Below are 19,141 nucleotides of genomic sequence, written 5' to 3'. Positions count from 1 at the left end.
CCGGTCCACATTAATACAAATGATCCCAATACGTATGATTGTATGAAAAGATCATACAAATGTATTTATTATAAAAGTCAGTCCTTAACATCTATCAATGTGTATATCACCATTCAAACATCTTTTAAAAGTTTAACAAACCCCACACAGCTCAGTAAAGACTGTGAAATGTTGACTTTATTTGATCATTTCAGTAAAAACTAAAGTTCATATTTCTCTTTTTGACTATAATACTGATGAACATTCAAAACAAAGCACTTTGGCAAGTTACCACATACGTTTTAAAATGCTTAATAAGCACCGTAACTTTCATGATATCATTTCTCTGTCATAATCGGTTGTTTCCGTGAACGGCCGACTGTTTTGTTACGGCAAATGCTGCGGCTGCAAAGCATTGTGGGGCAGCATTTTCTCCTCTCATTTCGTAAAAGAGGGTCCAGTGGTTCCTAAGCTGAAGGAGGTTATAAAGAACGTTTGAAACCTCCTTTCCTATCATGGAGAGAATTCGACCGGCACTTATCATGCCTGCCACTGACTTCCGGGTCATTTCACTCCGTTAGGAAGGTTTCTAAGCAAAATGGACTATTCGACCACAACCCTCGTCTTAGGAACTATAAACTGATTATCGTTGGGTTTTTGATTTAACTTAAACATGTACTTAAATGATTAATAGATTAAAAACCAGACAGTTATGATTTAAAATGTGATCATGAGGATGTCATTTAAATGGAAATGTTTTCATTCAGGGTGTTAACTAGACACTAACACTTTCCAAGTCTTGCAACAGCTTATCTGAACATAAAAAGGCACACCATCAGTCACAGTGCACACATCTATTGCTGTAGGTCACATTGTGCTCTTTGCATACATTTCCAGCAGTGGTGTCTGTGAATAAAGCAGCTGATAACGGCTAAATAATATCCAACATTCAGCTGATGGATGCCTCCTGTGTGCTCTCCTCTTGTATAAAGCCCTCCCTTCTCTCCCATCAGATTGAGTGGCTTCCAGCTACTCGGCTCCCCACGGTAAGCTTGTCAGCAACCTCTCCATCTCTTTTCTCCGCACCTGCACCTGACACCGCCAGTGTTCTGTCACCCACCTACTCCCCCCTGGAGAAAATGTTCTGCCCCTCCCAGTCAGCTCCCAGCAGACCCTGGAGCAAGGGACAATTAAAAAAAAAAACCGAGGCAGGAGCTCAGTAGAGCTGTCATGCGGGGGCTCAGATGGGACCTTGCTTGTATAGCAGCAGAGGTCGGGGGAGTTTTGTATTGGAGCCCAAAGAAAATAATTCACTGTGTCTGTTGTGCTTGAGATCAACATTCACTGTGGTGCAAGGTGATGGCAGCATATCAACACAGTGAAAGCAATGCAGACTGGCTGGGGCGATATATTCAACCCTACAGTATTCACTTCACACACACATACGCACACAAATCCACCGCTATATTCTGGTGTCAGCCAATTACAAGCCTGCCCTGGCTGCCCTTGACTACACTCCATGTCAAAACCCTCTGCACTGATTTTTTTTCTCCTTCTTCTTTCACTTGTCTGTCTTTAGGGTGTGAAATATTTAGCAGCCCCCATCCAAATACACCTTCATGCACAGAGTCAGAGCCGTGTCCCTCCCCAGGTAAAAAGTAATGAGAGCGAGACAGTGGGGGAAGGGTTGGTGTAATATCTCATCAACATTATTAAATCATTGCCCCCCTCGGCAGTCCCTGGGTGGTCTCGAGTTGTGTTATTTCTCAGTCAGGGTTCAGCGGCCTCAGCTCCTAGGGTTGAGTTTGGCCGCTTTGTTAGCCCAGTGCTGTGCTAAGCAGGTGTCAGGGGAGTTTCCCCTCAATTAAGCAAAGGTAAAGTAATGCCTCTCACCGTGGCGGCGCCATGAATACATTAGTCTTGCTGTCACCACGGGCTACAGCATCGAGACGCATGAAGAAGACGGACAGCTGGCTGCTTAAACCACTGCTGGAGAAGGCTAAGCAAAATAGCACCAGTAATGTATTGTACTTTATTAAATAAAAGCCTGTTTTAGTCCTTAGCCGAAGATGATGGCCTCCAGGATATGAACTGAAAACCTTAATTTATGTGGCTGAATACATCAACATAATCAATTCTAATAATAACCTGAAACAGTAAACAGTGTAATAACATTTTGTTTTAGAGTTGCTGGGAGTTAGTCTAATGAGTTTGTATTAGCTGTCTGAGTGGATGACACTGGAGGACACTGAATCCTTGTTGTGTTAATTAAAGCTCAATGAAATGATGCCGATGAAAAATTAGCATGACCCTGAGTCTCAGGGAGGGATACTGCCAGCAAAATGGATCACTCCGTTAACTCGTTGTGAAGGCGTGGCATATAAGAAAAAACTGAAATCAAAATAAATAATTTGAACCAATTATCTGATTAACTAAAATTGGCAACTATCTGAGGAATTAATTACATCAAGATAAGGATTAAGAACCTGGGATTTTTATAACAAACATACAAAGCATATAATCAGTCTACATATTTATAAAAAATTGTGTGAGAGTGATTATATCGTTTGTATGTTTGTTATAAAAATCACACTCCCAATCACATCAATCCACAGGGTCTTAGTACAAAACATAGTAAACTGCTTCTTGACATTTTCAGCCGCACACACAACTATCATCCCACTGTTTTTCTCCAGCTGACAAAGCCAACTGAAAAAAGGGGTTTATAAAAATATGTCAACAGCAGCAATAATGCACTTTTTGTCAGTCTTTGTGTGAGTCGTACAGTGTGCTGGACGGGCGAATTGAAAAGGGCTGATTGATGGCTTCACTGTAGACTGTCTGTCCACCTCTTTCCCTGATGAGACATGTCAATGTAAAGACACATGAATGCAGCAGCCTGTCCTCCATTTTCTCCTCCTCCCTTGTCAGAGGCAGGGAAAATGACGCAGTAAATACAGACGCTGTGTGCACAGTAATTCTGGGGCCCGCTGCCTTTTATCTGTCATGACAGCTTCTGCTGCTGCTGTTGAAATCAAACGCCCGGGCGCGAGGAAAAAGCTAGTATTCCCTTTAATAAACTGCCAGGCAGAGCAGAGTGAGAGTGGGAAAGGAGGCACTCTGCACCGGGCAGGCTTGGCTAAGCAGCGGCTGAGGGGAGAGCACTCCTGCAGGCATTGGTTGCAGGCATTGGTCCCTGCTGCTCACGAAAGGCTCAGGCAACCAGCATCATTGCACTTACCGAGAGCCAATCGGTCAGCAGGGAGTGTTGGGCACTCGGCAGTGATATGCACACCGACATGAGGATTGGTGGAAGAGATGGTGGGTAGCGCAGTCAGCACCTGCTCCTGGACTAAACCACAGCTCCTCTGAGAGACCAGGGTCAATTAATTACATCCCTCTCTCAATGCTCTCCATTAGGATAAACAGAAATAAATGGAGAGCAATCTGAGAACAAGGAGAGCAGTGAACCTCCAACCCACAGCAACATGACTGACCAGCCCCTCCATCTGCTGATGAATCAATTAGTCATCCGCAGATATGACTGTTTACTAATAGATTCATCACATGATTAACTAACAAATACATTTCTCAACTGATACACAAATGTGAGGATCATTTAATTTCATTGGCAAATCAATACTTCTGTGGAAAAATGTGACTTTTTTTAATTTATTTTTTATTAACAAAGCAGAGAAAACAAATTATATGTGAAGATATTGAGAAATATTTTGGTTATAGCTACAAATATTCTGTCGCTCTGCACTTTTCCAGAAATGGTAACAGCTGATACTGCTGTCTCAGACACTGTTGTTGTGAAGCGTAACACATATGCCAGTTTCTCCTTAGGTTAACATAGTTATATCTCTAAGAAATGTTGATGTAGTTTGCGCCGTTTTTTTTCTGTTAGCATTGTTAGCTGCTAGCCACTGCAGCTTAACTTCACCACATGAGAGCATAGAGGAAGCTATTATTCAATCATAGTTATGCTCTTTCATTCATTCATTCTATGGAGAACTACTAACATGAGTGATCTTTGTGAAGGGAAGGTGAGGGACTAAATACAAAAATATATAATTCATAATGAAAAATAATGGTTTGTTTACAGCTTTATTCTTGCAGTTTGCAACGCAACTACTGTAGGATTGACATCTCATCTCCCCAAGTTCTCCCATTTACTCATTCTGTGTTTTTGTGTGTGTGTGTGTGTGTGTGTGTGTGTGTGTGTGTGTATGCGCGTGCGTCATTCCCAGAGAGCTTCGCGTGCATGCGTGTGGGTGCACGTGTGCGAGACAGCTCTTTGTTCTGACCCCACAGCTGTCATTAACATAACAGAACCAGTTACTGGAAGCTCACATAAGCATTTTACCTCCACACAAACATTATACATACATCAATACACACATCACATCCACCTTTGACATACAGAGAGGGCGGGACAAGAGGGTTGTTCTGAAGGTCCCAAGTCCCCAGTAATAGTGTTGTGATGCATAACTGCTTAAGTTGAGAAAGTGGAAAAGCTAAATCACTAAATACAGTGTTTAGGATGGAGCTCCACCACGAGGCCTCTAACACCATTAACATCCTTCCTTAAATCCAATTATAATCCATGTGTGTCCACATCAATCAGCCATTTTTATTTGAGCCTGTGGTCTTTCTTTATCACCACTCCTGCTGCAGTAATTGAGGCGGCGCTATGGAGAGGCTGTGCAGTTTACCTCCATCTGGGAGGTCAAGAGGAATGCAATTGGTTGACAATGATTATGCTCTGGCTGATTAGGCTATGGGCTACCGCTGAATATTTAGCACTGATTAGACTAAGCCCTGCAGAGAGACATGTGGCTCGCTAACAAAAGGGACCAGCCATAGGGCAGGGAGAGGAGGGGAGCAATGGGCTCAGGCTAGTTTAAACAGATCTTTTCATTTGTATATTGTGTTTTGAAACATTTCTTTATGATCGTGTTATTAGGCAGTTTTCGGAAAGAGAAGAAAAACAACAACTGCGAATAGAAAATAATTAGGTGTAACCAATTTCCCATCAAAATGTAACACTATTATACAGGTAAGCAATTCATTGGAGTGTAGACATTTATTACAACCATGAAATGTAACTGCTAAACCCTTCAAACAATGATGGAAGTAAAAACTGCAAATATATGTATACGTTTGCCTGCATGACAAGAAACAATCCATATAGCTCAGGGGGAGAGATGGACACATTAATAAGTGATACACAAAATGGCTCCTCTAATCCCCCTGTGGAGATCCCAGCCCTTTTTCCTCATTGGTGATTGTGATATTTACACAGAAACTGAAGTGCACTCGTGATTGAAACAGAGGGAGAGGGCAGATGAGGAAACACAGGAGAGATGTAGAAAGAGAGCAAAGACAAGCATGGTGAAAGTAGGAAGATAGAATGACCAGGAATAAACGACAGCAGGGTGGGAGAGGAAAACAGATGGAGGAAGACGAGGAGACATGCACTTATTTGCTTTAACTGTCTTGATCCTCAATGAAGAGGTGAAACTGATTAGATTTATATCAAACGGCTGCTTGTAACACGGTGCCTGTCGCCGAGAGCACACATCACAGTCAAGTCAGGTTTTCCTCTTTTCCATTTGAAAGAGCCAGCACTCTCTTCACTTGTCTCTCACTCTGTCCTTTATTCTACGCCGCACAGCCTCCTAAAGCACCGACTTGTCAGAGTGACAGATGCAAACACGACCACTGACCTAAATCACTATTTTCCAGCACATTAACCCCCGTGCCTCTACACTTTTCACGCAAAACATCAACATTCACGACACAGTGCACAATGAAAACAACCCAAAACCCCACCCTGATGTGTCATCAGTATCACCCCCCTCTTCCTGAATGAATGCTATTCTTAAAAATACTTAAACAGAAGGGGGGGGGGGGGGGGGGGGGGGAATCACACCGTCAGGCTAAATAAATCACAGTCTGCTGTTCCTCGAGCCACTTTTTCTAAGGGGGCTAAACAAAATGGTTGTCTGCCATGGAGCCTACATGGAAAGGATCAATAACACTTTAATTACTGCAGCTCATGTTTATGAAAAGCAATAATCATTCATTAAAGATGCAGACAGCGGCAAGTAGGCGGCCGGCCGGGCGTCAAGGAGAAGGGAGGGAGGGGAGGGCTGGCGTAAATGATTCATGGTTTGATATCTCTCCTGTATAATGGGCTCCTCCAGGGGGCTGCTGGGGCTCCACTGCAGCGACCGCCTGCCCGCCTGGATCTCTCCCCGCCTGCCTGCCTGCCTCTCCCTCCGCCCGGCTGCCACCGCTGCCTGCTGCCCAAGATTAAAAAAGCCTTCCCTACCATGAAAAGCGGCTCAGTGAAACACACACACATAAAAGGAAGCGACTTGATTCAATATCGCCTGACAAAGTATCAGAAGGGGTGTGAAGGGGGGGGAAGAAAATATCAAATCCTTCGAGGGAAAAAAAAAAACATTGGCTATGCAGAGATACTTGTAACATCTAATGGAATATGGAGAATTTCTAAAGCACCCCCCCCCCCATCCTCCTCCTTCACCAGCCCATCAACCCACCCTTCACCCCACCCTTTACCTCTTCCTCACCCGCGAAAGGAGATAAGGGGGGGGGGGGGGGGAAATGAAGAGATTAAGGTTGTAACGTGTTGGGCTAATCATAACATAGACAGTTTAGTGCCATCTTGCATAATTAAATGCTTTGCACTAAACACCTAATGCATACTAATTTGGAACAATCCACTCCTGGAGTTGGCAGACCATGAAGCTCCCTGCAAAGGAGGTGCTCGTTTCCCTCTCTGCATGTCTCTGTGTGACACACACATACACACACTGATTTGCCGGGGAGTAAGGTGCTAAAAGGTCAGGCCGTGGACTTGAAAGAAAAGGTCAAGCATTATTACAACATGACTAAATAAACAGGCTGTGCGCCGCCCCCAGCTGTTAGTGATGAAGCCTCTACCTGCGCGCCGTGCTACCTGTCTGACGGGCTCAGTTTCATCCCTCCTCTTTATCCACACATCCCTCCAGCTCCAACACAGCTGACATGAGGACTGTCATATCCTGCCTAGATTCTTATCCCCCGCTGGCTTTATTGTTCCCTTCCTCCTGAGTCACAAACACAGACTCTCACACACACACACACACACGCACAAACAAAGGGAGAGGGAAGCAGGCCTGCTGGAGCGTGCTTTATATCACATTAATATTAATTGCGGCACTAGCTGGAGTGATAACACAGACAAGATGCCCCTGTGAGGGAGCCGTCTTTTTGTTCACAGAAATACTCATCTGTTGGACGGCCGTGGTGAGGCAGCAGAAGGATGAGCATTTCATCTTTAAATCGCCCGTTTTATGTTAAATTGGGCTACCCTCGCCGCCAAGGGGAATTTGTGTGTGTTGGTAGCGACTGTGTGTGATGGCGCGCGTGCGCGCGCGCGCGTGCGTGCGTGTGTGTGTGTGTGCTAGTAGCGACTGTGTGTGATGGCGCGCGTGTGTCTGTGTGTGTGCACTGAGTGATAAAGCACGATGAATTATTAGGCTGGTGGCTACATCAACAGAAGCAGAAATGTGCTTCAAATAACTGAGTGCTTAAGCGATCCTGCTTTTATCTCCCCTATACTCCTGGCTTAGCTACCTTTTATGTCCTCCACACTAAACTCAATATTCTGTGTGCAATGATCTCTGCTAAAGATGTAAATAAGCTGCTGTGGTGGAGAGGAAACCATCTTTTTCACTAGAGTGGAGTAAAAATACAAATAGAGGTGAAGCCTCTGCGCTGAATCTCTAGCTTTCTTGTGTGCTGCAGGTTGAGCAGTCAGCCGTGGGCATCAACAGATGACAGCTATATCTCTACAGTCCTCCATTTTTACCTCACACTCTTTTTTTCTCCTCTTCTGTCAATTGCTATTGAAAACCCTTTCACAGTCTATTCAGCAGCCACACAGCAGTAGGGCTTTGCTGTATGGTTTTGTGCTCATTTTCAGTTTCCCCCGAAGACTCATCAGTGCCCAATTACCAAGTCAAATCAGGTTGGCTGCAGAGATTTGCCGAAGACCAGGGCTGCAAGCACACGCACGCGCGCACACACACACACACACACACACACACACACACACACACACACACACACAAGGATTCATTCAAGAAGGCTGGGAGGTTTTCCACCAGCAGCTCCTCAGGATCAGGATCAGGATCAGGGTGAGGGGGTGAACGGAGGAGAAATCACTGCTGGCTAATGCACGCGAGTGGTTTGTGGCTCAGAGGGGCAGAGAGGGAGACAAAGACGTGGTAATGCATCTCTCTGACACTCCTTGAAGCGGCTGACCGGATTGTAATCTCCTGGGTCCACTAGTCACACATTACTGTTTCTGTCACAAACAATTAAAACACGTCGCCTGCCGACTCCTTTGCCCCAGGAGCTCGCTTAGTCTTACCAACTAAAAACGCACACAAACCAAAAGAAAAGAACGTATGACCTCCATCTTCCTCTACACCCACACCTGCATTCCTAAGCTTCCTTCCCAGAGAGCGTTGCACGCTTTCGTCTTTTTTCGCGATCTTTAACAGCAAATTTAAGGTGGATGAGCCTTGTGAAATGTAAGCAGCTGCTTACATTGAAGTGAAAAGAGAAAATAAACTGGGGAGGGGGGGGGGGGCGAAGACAACGTGTCCTTTTAGTTTTCTCTGCCTGTTGTCATCCTCTTCACAGCAGCAGCTGTTCAGGCAAGACAAAAAAAAAACCTCTGGGGAAGAGTCAAGCAGAGGGAAAGAGACAAAAAGAAATAAAGCAGCACTGTGTATTGTGTTATGTTGAGGTTTTCACAAGCCTGTCGCTGATTAGAGGAAAAGCCGGAGTGCTAAATAAAAAGGGAAACAAGGAGAAGAAAGGGAGGACTGCAGGGTCTCCGAGGGAAAGTCTCCGAGGGCTGCCAGAGGTGCTGCTGAACCTCTTCCCTGTGACAAAGCTGTCGCACTGAGGAGTGAAATGTAAACTCCTGCTGTCAGGAGAGTCCTTGGCTTTCATTACACAGGGTCTATGTGTTTATGAGTGCATGTGCACAAGCGTGATATGAAACCACAAGCTACCTTACTCCACTTACTGCATTTGGGTTTTGCAGTGAGCGCCGGCGTTGTGTCTAGCAGATCGTTTGCTTTGTGCCGAGAATAAAAGACTGACATTCTGACAGCGCTCTCCTCACGCGCTCAATCACAATCATGAAGTCTGTGCACAAACAAAACATCCCCAACCTGGATGAGATTCACACAGTAGCGCTGGCGAAACCATCTCGCCTGCCGATTGTGTTGTTTAAAATTAACCAGAGCGAATCAAGAGCGAGAGAACGCTGCTCACTAGACCCATCCACAAGCACTTAATCAGGTTGTCATCAGTAGCATTCCACTAATGTGTAACTGAAGAGGCAGAAAGAGGAGCTGTTTGGGGGCTGAAATAAGCTCATCTGTACAGAGCACTAGGCTTCAGCCATGCCAAATAGTATTTTCTTCATTTGAGAAGGCGGTGAAACGGGGAGAGGAGGAGGAGGAGGAGGAGGAGGAGGAGGAGGAGGAGGAGGAGGAGGAGGATTCGGCCTCCTAGTGTGCCGCTATGCCCCAGCTCGGCTAAGTGACAGTGATTCCTACAGTGAGTCGATTTGCTGCTTTTGAGTGCCTGGAAACTTGTCTGGCAGAGTGCTCGCGAGGGAGAAAGATAGATGGGAGAATGAGGGGGGGGGGGGGGGGACTGAGCCTCACCTCTCGCTGTCTTCTATTTGTCTGTTCATCCCTGGAGGCCTTTGGGCTGCTTGGTACGACAAAGGGGGGGAAAGGCGACAGATAAAGAGCTCTGCGGCCACCCATAGACAAAGCATGAGCAGAAAGGACAAGTTTACAGGTAAATAGTGAGAAGCAGCTGGCTGGGAGCAGAGGCACGCTCAGGTTTCAAACAATCCATCACCACTCACTCCTTCACAGCAACAAAGACCAGGCTTATAGCAGTGTTCACAACACCCAGCATTATTTTCTATTACAGCTACTCTGAAGGCCTATACATTCAAAGCACTTTGGTTAACGCCAAAAACATCATTCCTATCCAACGTATTACTGAGTGACTGACATGCTGGAAGAGTTATGGTTTTCCTGCAAAGACACACGCATGAACACATATCAAAGGTGCAAAGCGAGATTCAACCTGACTTTCAGCCATGCAGATGATCACACAATGCTGTTTGGAATATGGGCGGCTGAGTAATTTGCCACATCGCTGATTTGAAAAAAGGAGCACTTGAAGCCGACACAGGAAGACAACTTTATCGTCATCTTAAGGAGGATCTATGAAATCAATGGGAGGAGATCGATGCTGTCTCTCATAGCACTTTACATAAGCAGCAATTCACATCACAGCGGCCATCTAGCTCACCGATTTTCCTGTGCAGGACACCTCCAGGCAACAAAGCTTCTCTCTCCCCATCAGTGCAACAGCCACATCCACAACTTCACTCACAAGGGACAAGGAGGAGGAGGGAGGTAGCGAAGGGGGGAGACAACACCTCAGGCAAGCTAGATAGAGAGGGCTGGGAGGAAGGACGGAGGAGATAGAGAGAAGGAGAGATTGCAGGCTGGCAGAGCGTCTTCATTAGAGGACAGCAGCTAGCTCCGACTATCCGAGCAGTGGAGTAGGAGCCGCTCTTCCTCTCAGTTAATTAGGATTTCTGCTGCTTCATTTTGGGGCGAGGGACAGGATGTTGGAGGCTTGATTGCCTTTTATTTCACAGCCCAACGGCTCGGCTGCCTCTGCCGCTTTATTAACAAGAGATCTTGCAGATTTACAGCTTCGCAGCAAACATCAATTTCAATAATTACAGGAAAACTGTTAGCGGGGACACAATGAAACACACACACGCACTTTCTCCCCACCGTCACCACTCCGACACCTCTCCCCTCCCCTCCTTTAAAGGATCTCATTTCCAGAGATGTGCCCTTTTCATGATTGCATATTATAAACAAGTTAAAATACACACACAGATTTCCCTCAGTCACACGCTAAGCACTTCAAACCCTTTACAACCAATCCCTGGCCTGAAGGGCAAAGCAAATATCCGAATGTCACATTTACATTCAACATACAAATGAGATGACAGACAATTTCTCTGTGGTGCAATTACAGCTGACTAAATGTGGGACTGTTCAGCATCAGAATAAACTACCTTCTTAAAAAAACATCACGTGAATTAATACGATAAGTATATATGAGCAAGTCCTCTTTTTATATCTTTATACATTGGCAGCATGCCTAGAATTAGAGACGGTTCCCCTTGATAAAGTGCATATGTGAAACAGATCTACTCTCCGACAACAATTGAAAAAAAGCAATAATAGAAAATCATACTTTGAAAAGGCGTCTTACATGAGATTCAGAACAGAGAAGCAGAGATTTCATTTGAATACAATCAATACTTGTGTTGACTCGCAGTGTATTGCCTTCCTGTCTTCTCATCTTGCTCGCTAATGTTTCTTTCATGAGCCAGCCCACTGCATGGTGACATTATAGCTACAGCACTACCACAAGTCCCCGATGGATCAGGGAAAATGGTTGGCGTAAAACACAATTAGTACGGTCCATATGGCTGCTGGTGGAGGAGGAGCAGGAGCGCTCCCCTGTGGTCCCTATAGAGGCCCGCTCTTTTGTTACCTTAAAGATCAAACTGTTGTCATAATAATGGGGCCATTTCAATTCTGACGCTTTTCTTCGTGGAGCAGCACTACTTGAACAGATCCTCACATTGTGGAATGACTCCTGGCAAATACATTGGCTGATAGCCTAATCAATAGCTCCCGCATCGTGATTAATAGCTCGTATTGAATGATGGAGAAATGTAATGTGAGGGGAGCGTCACTTCCTCATTTGTGCGCTCGGCCCCATTGATTGGTTATTACCCCCAGTTTCTTGACCAATGGAATGTGCTGATAACGGAGCGATGCGTTCCACCAATGTAAACGGAGCACAGAGAAAATGATTTACTGTGCTTTAGGCGCGTCTCATTCTCTGATAGCTCTGTATGCCCTGCCTGACAAGCATTTTCTTGCCTGAGAAACGCAGACACCTTTTACTGAGTAGAAGCGAACAACAACAGCTTGAGGCAACAGATTTATTACAAATTGATCTATTAGATAGCACTGCTGTGCTTCGCTGTTTTCTCCCCCCCCCCCTTCCCGCTCTCTGACAGCCATCCCCCTGATGGTAGCTAGAGTGTATCAGAGTTGAAGTGCTACAGTGGCAAATCTAAACCCAATCCTCAGAACTCATTTTCTCTGTGCCGGCTGCTGGAGCTGAGGTTTGCACAGAGACAAGATGTCCATCCCCTAAAGCTTAGGTCGATCCAGCACCTAAACCCAAGGCTCAGCCAGCTCTAGAGGTGTGCCTCACCTGCAAGGGCAAGCAAGGACACAGTTTACCCGAGGCACCTCGTGAGCATGAGAGTGCAACAATGTCACCGGGTCACTTCCTCATGGCTGCATGAACCCCGGGCTCAGCAATGGCTTGTGTGCTGTCTCCATTAAAACATCGGTCACAGGTCTGGGGTCTGCAGCTCTGCAAACAGACTGTGCCTCATGTGCAGTCACAACATCAGCGCAATATTAGTCACACAGGCAAGAGAGCACAACCAGCACATTGTAAAAAGATGTATGCAGGATTTGTCTCCACAGTGTTGAAAATCAATGTCTTGCATACCCAGTATTGTACAGATGAAAACACATCTTAATAAGCCATTACATCCACTTTAATTGATGACAAAGACATATGTTCGTTGGGACAATAGACTGCTGTTATTGACAAATCTCTTTACAAAACAATCAATTAAATCAACCGCATCATTTAGACTTGCTAATCAAGGTGGCTCTCTGATAATAACAACAAAGTGACTGTTGGTCTTAATCAATGTGTCAGGAGGAAACACAGTAGATCTTTTTGTTGTATACAGAACAACACTGGCGTTTAGCCAAAAGCAGACCTTGTATTAGACAAGCTAATGAATGACAACTCTGTTAGCATTCTGTGAAATACAGCTGCAACAATGAGACTAATCGATTAGAAGTAGTAGTAGTAGTAGTAGTAGTAGTAGTAGTAGTAGTTTACAGAAAAGCTATTTTGATAATCATTTAGAAAATGTAGCTTTTTTTTTTTATATAGAGATTTTATGCTTTCTTTGTTTTTATACATATTAGCCTAAACATATTTGGGGTTTGGACTGCTAAAACAAGACGTTTAAAATCATTACCTTGGACTAATTAAATGGGATGGAGGTTTTTTTTACAATTCTCTGACATTAAGACCAAACAATTAATTGAGAAAATAATAGGCAAATTAATGAATAATAAAAATAATTGTTAGTTGCCGCTTACTGTGTATAAATTAGTCAAATACACAACACAGAAAATCCCCTATGCTTAATGTTGAGCTAACAAAGCAGAGGGTATGGCCGGTTAGGTTTAGTAGCATATTCAAAGACACACATCTGTGCTGAATAACACTGCTGTCAATTGTTACAATCGCAGATAGAAAACTGCACACACTGAAGAGCTCCTTTCCTTTAATCACCGCCATCTTTCATCTGTGCTACAGAAGAAAAAAAGCAGAAGGAGATAAGAGCTATTGCCATCTAAATGGCGTAAATGTGTGCGTTGTTAGAAAGGGCATCATCTAAAGACGTTGAAATATTCTAGTGAGAGCGTATATGTCTAAACATCTTCAGGCAGGCAGCTGCAGGGGGTGTGCGCACTAAAACACTGGTATGTATTGTTTGTGTTTCTGCACCACTAGCGCCATGCCGTGTCATTACATGAGGCAATCTCTTACCTAATCAGCACTGACACACACACAGCGGCAAAGCACTCCTCCTCCTCCTCATCTCTCTCCCCCCTTTCTCGCCCTCTCCTCAGGGGCCAGCCAGCTGATCCTACACCATTTCATTTTCCTCTTTCATTGAGATGGCAAATGGCTGACTGTTATTTTTGAACTCTTTCAATTCATGCTTTTGGGCACTGTAATTGAGTAAGTGCTATTTTTAGTCTATGTTGCGCAAATGCTGAAAAAAGGCTAGTAGTAATAGATAGTGTTTAACTAATAATAAGTGAGATTAATGAGAAATCTGTAATACTGCCAACATTTTAATTTGTGTGCAATAACTATCTTAAAAACTACGTCTTCAAATCAATGTCCTATCTTTACTGTTGCAGTTTAGACTCACACATATTAACCCTGTATTTCGAGTTATACAAAAATACAAGCCCTGATGTACATACATCACAAAAGACAATGAAGTGTGATGAGATGCAACACTTTGCAGTCTCATTGCCTCAAAGCTATATACAAAATTGAACAAGGCAGATATGGAAAGAACTTGTTTTTTTGCTGTACCTAGGACCTGCCAAGAGGCTGGCAACAACACATAACACAATGTGCCTCATCAGTGAAGACGTGAATCCATGCCATGCCAGGCCCAATAAGACAGAGGCGGCATTTGCAAGATGAAGTGAAACCGACTTCACCATAGCTGAGCTCAAAGAAAAAGCAGATTTGATCACATCTAGAACATCAAATACCACCGGCAGTATGTAGCAAGACAGCTCACAATTGTTAACACGGATAGAGTTTGCCGATGCTATCTCCTTGGCACAATTGTGGAGCTGCAGAGCTAGGCCTGAATCAAACAAAGATAAGATATGATGCTTGGATCTCCTCTTATGAGAGGTGAAGGGAAGCTGTCAGAGACCACAAAAAACATCCAGCGTCTTGCCTCTGACTTGCTGGGATAAGCCAGTAAGGGGGAGGAGGGGAGGGGGGGGGATTCCTGCCTCGTTTCTGCCAGTGTGCCCTGTGCGTGTCAGTCCAATATCTTAAAACAACACATGCAAGGCTTTGCTACAGCCAATTACCCAGCTCTTGGCACGGGAACTAAAAAACATCTTCGGAGAACAATAAAGAGAGCTTGGCTTGTTGTGCATGCTGTCAGTAAATGCTGACAGATTGTTATTTTTAATGAATATACAGCACTTGAATGGCCCATCAAGAGGTCTTCGAGGGAACATTGCTCCTTTGTTCAGAGCATTAATTTTCGATGTAACAGCCAGATATCTTGCGATGAAATTTATATCAAACAATGTGCTGGGAAAAGCCAAATCCATTTATCCACTTGTTTCCCTATTGTGCTGTCTTTGCTGCAGCTATGCATGGTCATTATAATACAACTACAAGGCTCACTTTCTTAATTACAAATCTGACGTCGACAGATGCTTGATTACACATCATTTCCTGTGTTGGCTCGGTCAAGCAGACATTTCAATGCCTACCTACCTTTCCTGCCGACATAATTTCATACTGTTAGATGAGATCCCTGAGCAAAAGTCACAATAAATCCTCCTAATCACCTTTATTTGAAACACAATAGCTTTGCTGAGAGTAAAATGCTCCTTTCAAAATACAGGCTTGCCACTGCGATGACAGGTTATAGCACCGTCTCGTACTGCAACACAATACCACAATGCCTCAGTGTGCTTTGAGACTAGACCCAGCCGTTATTGTGGGAAATCGTTTTTCATGACAATTCATGGCAAAGGAAAGATGATGTGACGGCATATTGGTGAAAAAAACAGCAAGATGCCAATCTGGCGCAGCATGTAAACATTTAATTCCTGAGCGTGTGTATTCACAAAGAGGTGTCAGATTGCAGTGAAAAGGGATTTTCTATAACATTGTCTGGCTTTGCCACATATTACTCAGAGAGCTGCCATTACTCAAACACACATTAGTCATTAAAGGAAAATAGCAGGGTTATTACACTTCTCTTATCATTACTCGGCTGCCATTACAGCCACCCAGATAGATTAACATTCGATGGATGGGGTGTGTCATTGGATATGTGTCTCAAAGTAATTTTACCCACGGCTGCTCTTGAGATCCCATTCAAATTGAAACACTATAAAACACCCTGACCTCCTGACCCCTGAACTAACCAGATAATGTGGATTTAAAAAGGACTTTGCACATTATAATGAATGTCAGAAATGTTCTGTTTAAAGCTATATTGTAAACTATCCTTTGGTTGTACCTGAAAAAATCTCTTTCTACAAAAACAATAAACCCAACATTAAGGTGCTTTTCTGTCAGCGCTGTGCTAAAGTAATAATCAACGTATAGCCTGTAATGGCAGCCCTCTGTAAAATAACATAGCATGTTTTCAGTGTAAGTGGTATTTTAAGAAAATCTAAATCACAACCAGTAAGCAGGGGGAAATGCCAAAACATCAGATTAACCATGGAGGATATATTTGTGAAAAAGTGTCTGCAATGACTTCATACAGGACATGTCTGGCAAAATCTAATTCATTGTATGCGTTTTGTTTTAAAATATATATTTTTCAAAGCAAGTGAGGAATAGTATATGTTAGTGTTTTATTTTACAACTCACTGTGGACATACATTGTTAGGCTGAATGATAGGGCCAACATCTGTATATTTCCTTAGCTTGTTAAGTTACATAACAAAACATCATGTTTTCTGGTGATTCAATAACCAATAAACTATACAGAATAACAACAAGGTAAAGCCAATTCCTGTATATTCCTGTGTGAAATATATACTTGACGAATAAAATGTACTGAGTATTTTCACATTTAATTTTTTTAAAAGTACATGCGAAAATCAAAAGTAATCAAATTAATACAATAGCTTGATTGAACAACACTGGCATATTCCCATAGGCAAATTTCTCTGGTGCAGAAAAAAGGAAAATAAAACACTAATTAGAATTTATTTAACGAAAAAGTGGGTTCCAAGTAGACCTTCACACATTTTTCTCCACCATCATAATGCAGAAACTCTGTCCTGTTTGTTATTACTAATAAAGTAGGCGTTATTATGGTGTAAAACGATATCTCCAAATATAATTTCACTATGATATGATTCCATTAAATGGACATTATTTATCATATTGACTCAAAACCCAGCCATATAGCTGCAGTATTTCTCTCAAAACAATTCTGACTATAAGGGCATGCATATATGTTTCCTTGCCTAACACACTGTTGCTATGTAACAGACATTACATAATGTGTGTATGAACTTTTCCAGTTCAGTGTCGTCCCATTACCGAGTCATGTCAAGGAAGCCTGAACAGGTGGCAAAAACTGAATAGATATGATGTTGTAATGGATGGCAAGGTAACACGACTCTGTGTTACGTTGTTTACAGTCATTAAACATAATATTGTGTGAGCATGTCTATGTTTAACAACACTATTCTGTCAGGATATCAGATCATTTATTAAAGATTGCCTTATACACTAACGTGGTGGCACTTTGACAAGTAGGAAATGCTTGATGTCAACATTAAATTACTTTCTTTCAGTGGACTGAAAATAGCTTGGCATTTATGTAGCAGATCAGATGTTTCTCACGCCTTAGATCATTGTGCACAGTGTATATTCATTAGTTATGTCGAAGTCCACAAATGTTCACGGTTATTTAGTCTGTAAGGCACGAGAATGTGAACTAGTCAGTGAGTCATAAGCACTCAATAAATATAAATCACTAACTATTAATGGCTCTGGCTAGTCAGATACAGAGACAGACATTAACATAAATAGAAACAATCCTGACAATCTATTTTAAAAGGACATATTCTGCATGGTGTCTGTAGCCAAGAAGTGTCCTTTGTTTACCTTTTTTCAAACTTATTATTATTATTTATAACTTACTCTTACCATAAGCAAAAAGCAAACTTAACTGATAAAAGCATAAACCCAGTAAATATAACTATCCCTGTACCTTCGTATTGAAGTCATTAGTACTCAAATGTGTATGAACTACTCAGCCTGCCAGAGGTGAAAAGTGTGTGTCAATGCCAGTTTTGCTTACTCTATTTTTGGACAAATTTCTCCCATGAGGATTTAACAAGACTTGCATCTTTGTTTCCAAACGTCAACATGAGTGTGTCGTTATCTTGTTTTGGCTTTGTTTTATCCAACCGCTGAATTAATCACAAACTGTAAGCCAGATAACAATAATTGATCACAAATCAACCACACAAAGACAGCAAGTTAGCTTCCCCAGCTAACGTTTCCCTTAGCTAATGACAATAGCCGAATGGGCTCAGGCTACTTCCTGGAACAGAGATACTACACTTGGTGATTCAAAATGGGAAACCCGTTGCTATGGGCTGCTGCAAGGCAAGGTGTACGTCAGAACCAAAATGCGTTTTAATAAAATGAAGCCATGTTGTGTGTGTTACAATTGCTCTGTGATAACCGGTGTCAACGAGCTGTCTGTATCCAGACATTACACTGCTCCTTGCTGGCATTCCCAATCAGTGCTAGTCACTGGCGCTAGCAGCTAACGTCGGTCCATGGTAACCAGCAACAGTAAGGGGCAAACAAGACTATCAGCTAACTAGCTAGCGGTTGCTAATAGGCAAATTAGCCAAAAAGCTAGCAAGCAAGGGTATACGTTAACAGTCCAACGTTTACAAACTGTTCCTTCATATGTGTCATGTTTTGCTCGTTTGCTGATAAACGTCAAAAGGCAAAGAAGACGGCAGGTTGAAGCTCATGGCACTTACCTTAAAGAGCTTGATCTACAACATCTGTGATTTGTTTGATGAGGGACTGCAACAACAAACAATAGCAGCAGCAGAGCAGCAGCAGCAGCAGCAGGGGCAATTAGCCAACGTTAGTTAGCCAAGTGTCGCCACTACACACAGAGTAGCACAGCAGCTGCAGTGCCACCTGTATATATCTTCTCTTATGTAGCTATAGCGTAACGCACTACGTTTGATATAATGCTGTCATAAATGATGGACTTGAGAATACAGAGGGAGTAATCGTTGCCGGAATGCTGAGGCTAGTGTGTGAGGGGCACTCAGCATGACAGCATCCTTCTTCATCTTGGGGTGAGAACAGTCGGGGGGTTCTCAAAGTTCAACCGGTAAAATATCGTCACCCACTGGCCAAAAGTGGGAACATCCACAGAGGAGAGGGGCGGTGTGGGAGTCCACGGGGTGTCTTTGCTTTAGCAACACTTGGTCTATCTTCATCCCTATAAACCTGTGATACTACCAGACTATATTTGGACTGTCAGTGAGCCCAGAAGAAAAGAATA

At 43.3% G+C, this 19,141-nt stretch overlaps 1 protein-coding gene across 2 annotated transcripts in view; it reads right to left on the bottom strand.

Moving 5' to 3' along the window:
- Nucleotides 1-18,889, bottom strand: part of rerea (arginine-glutamic acid dipeptide (RE) repeats a) — a 128,289-nt gene extending 109,400 nt beyond the window's left edge. For both annotated transcript variants that reach the window (XM_079674489.1, XM_079674490.1), the window contains exon 1: nt 18,603-18,889. The gene's annotated coding sequence lies outside the window, so the exon portion shown is untranslated. The remainder of the gene's footprint in view (nt 1-18,602) is intronic.
- Nucleotides 18,890-19,141: the final 252 nt, after the last annotated feature.

Source organism: Notothenia rossii (genome assembly GCF_949606895.1).
Source record: "Notothenia rossii genome assembly, chromosome: 4".
Taxonomy (NCBI): Eukaryota; Metazoa; Chordata; class Actinopteri; order Perciformes; family Nototheniidae; genus Notothenia; species Notothenia rossii.
Note: the sequence above shows the minus strand (reverse complement) of the source record. Positions and strands in the feature narration are given on the sequence as shown.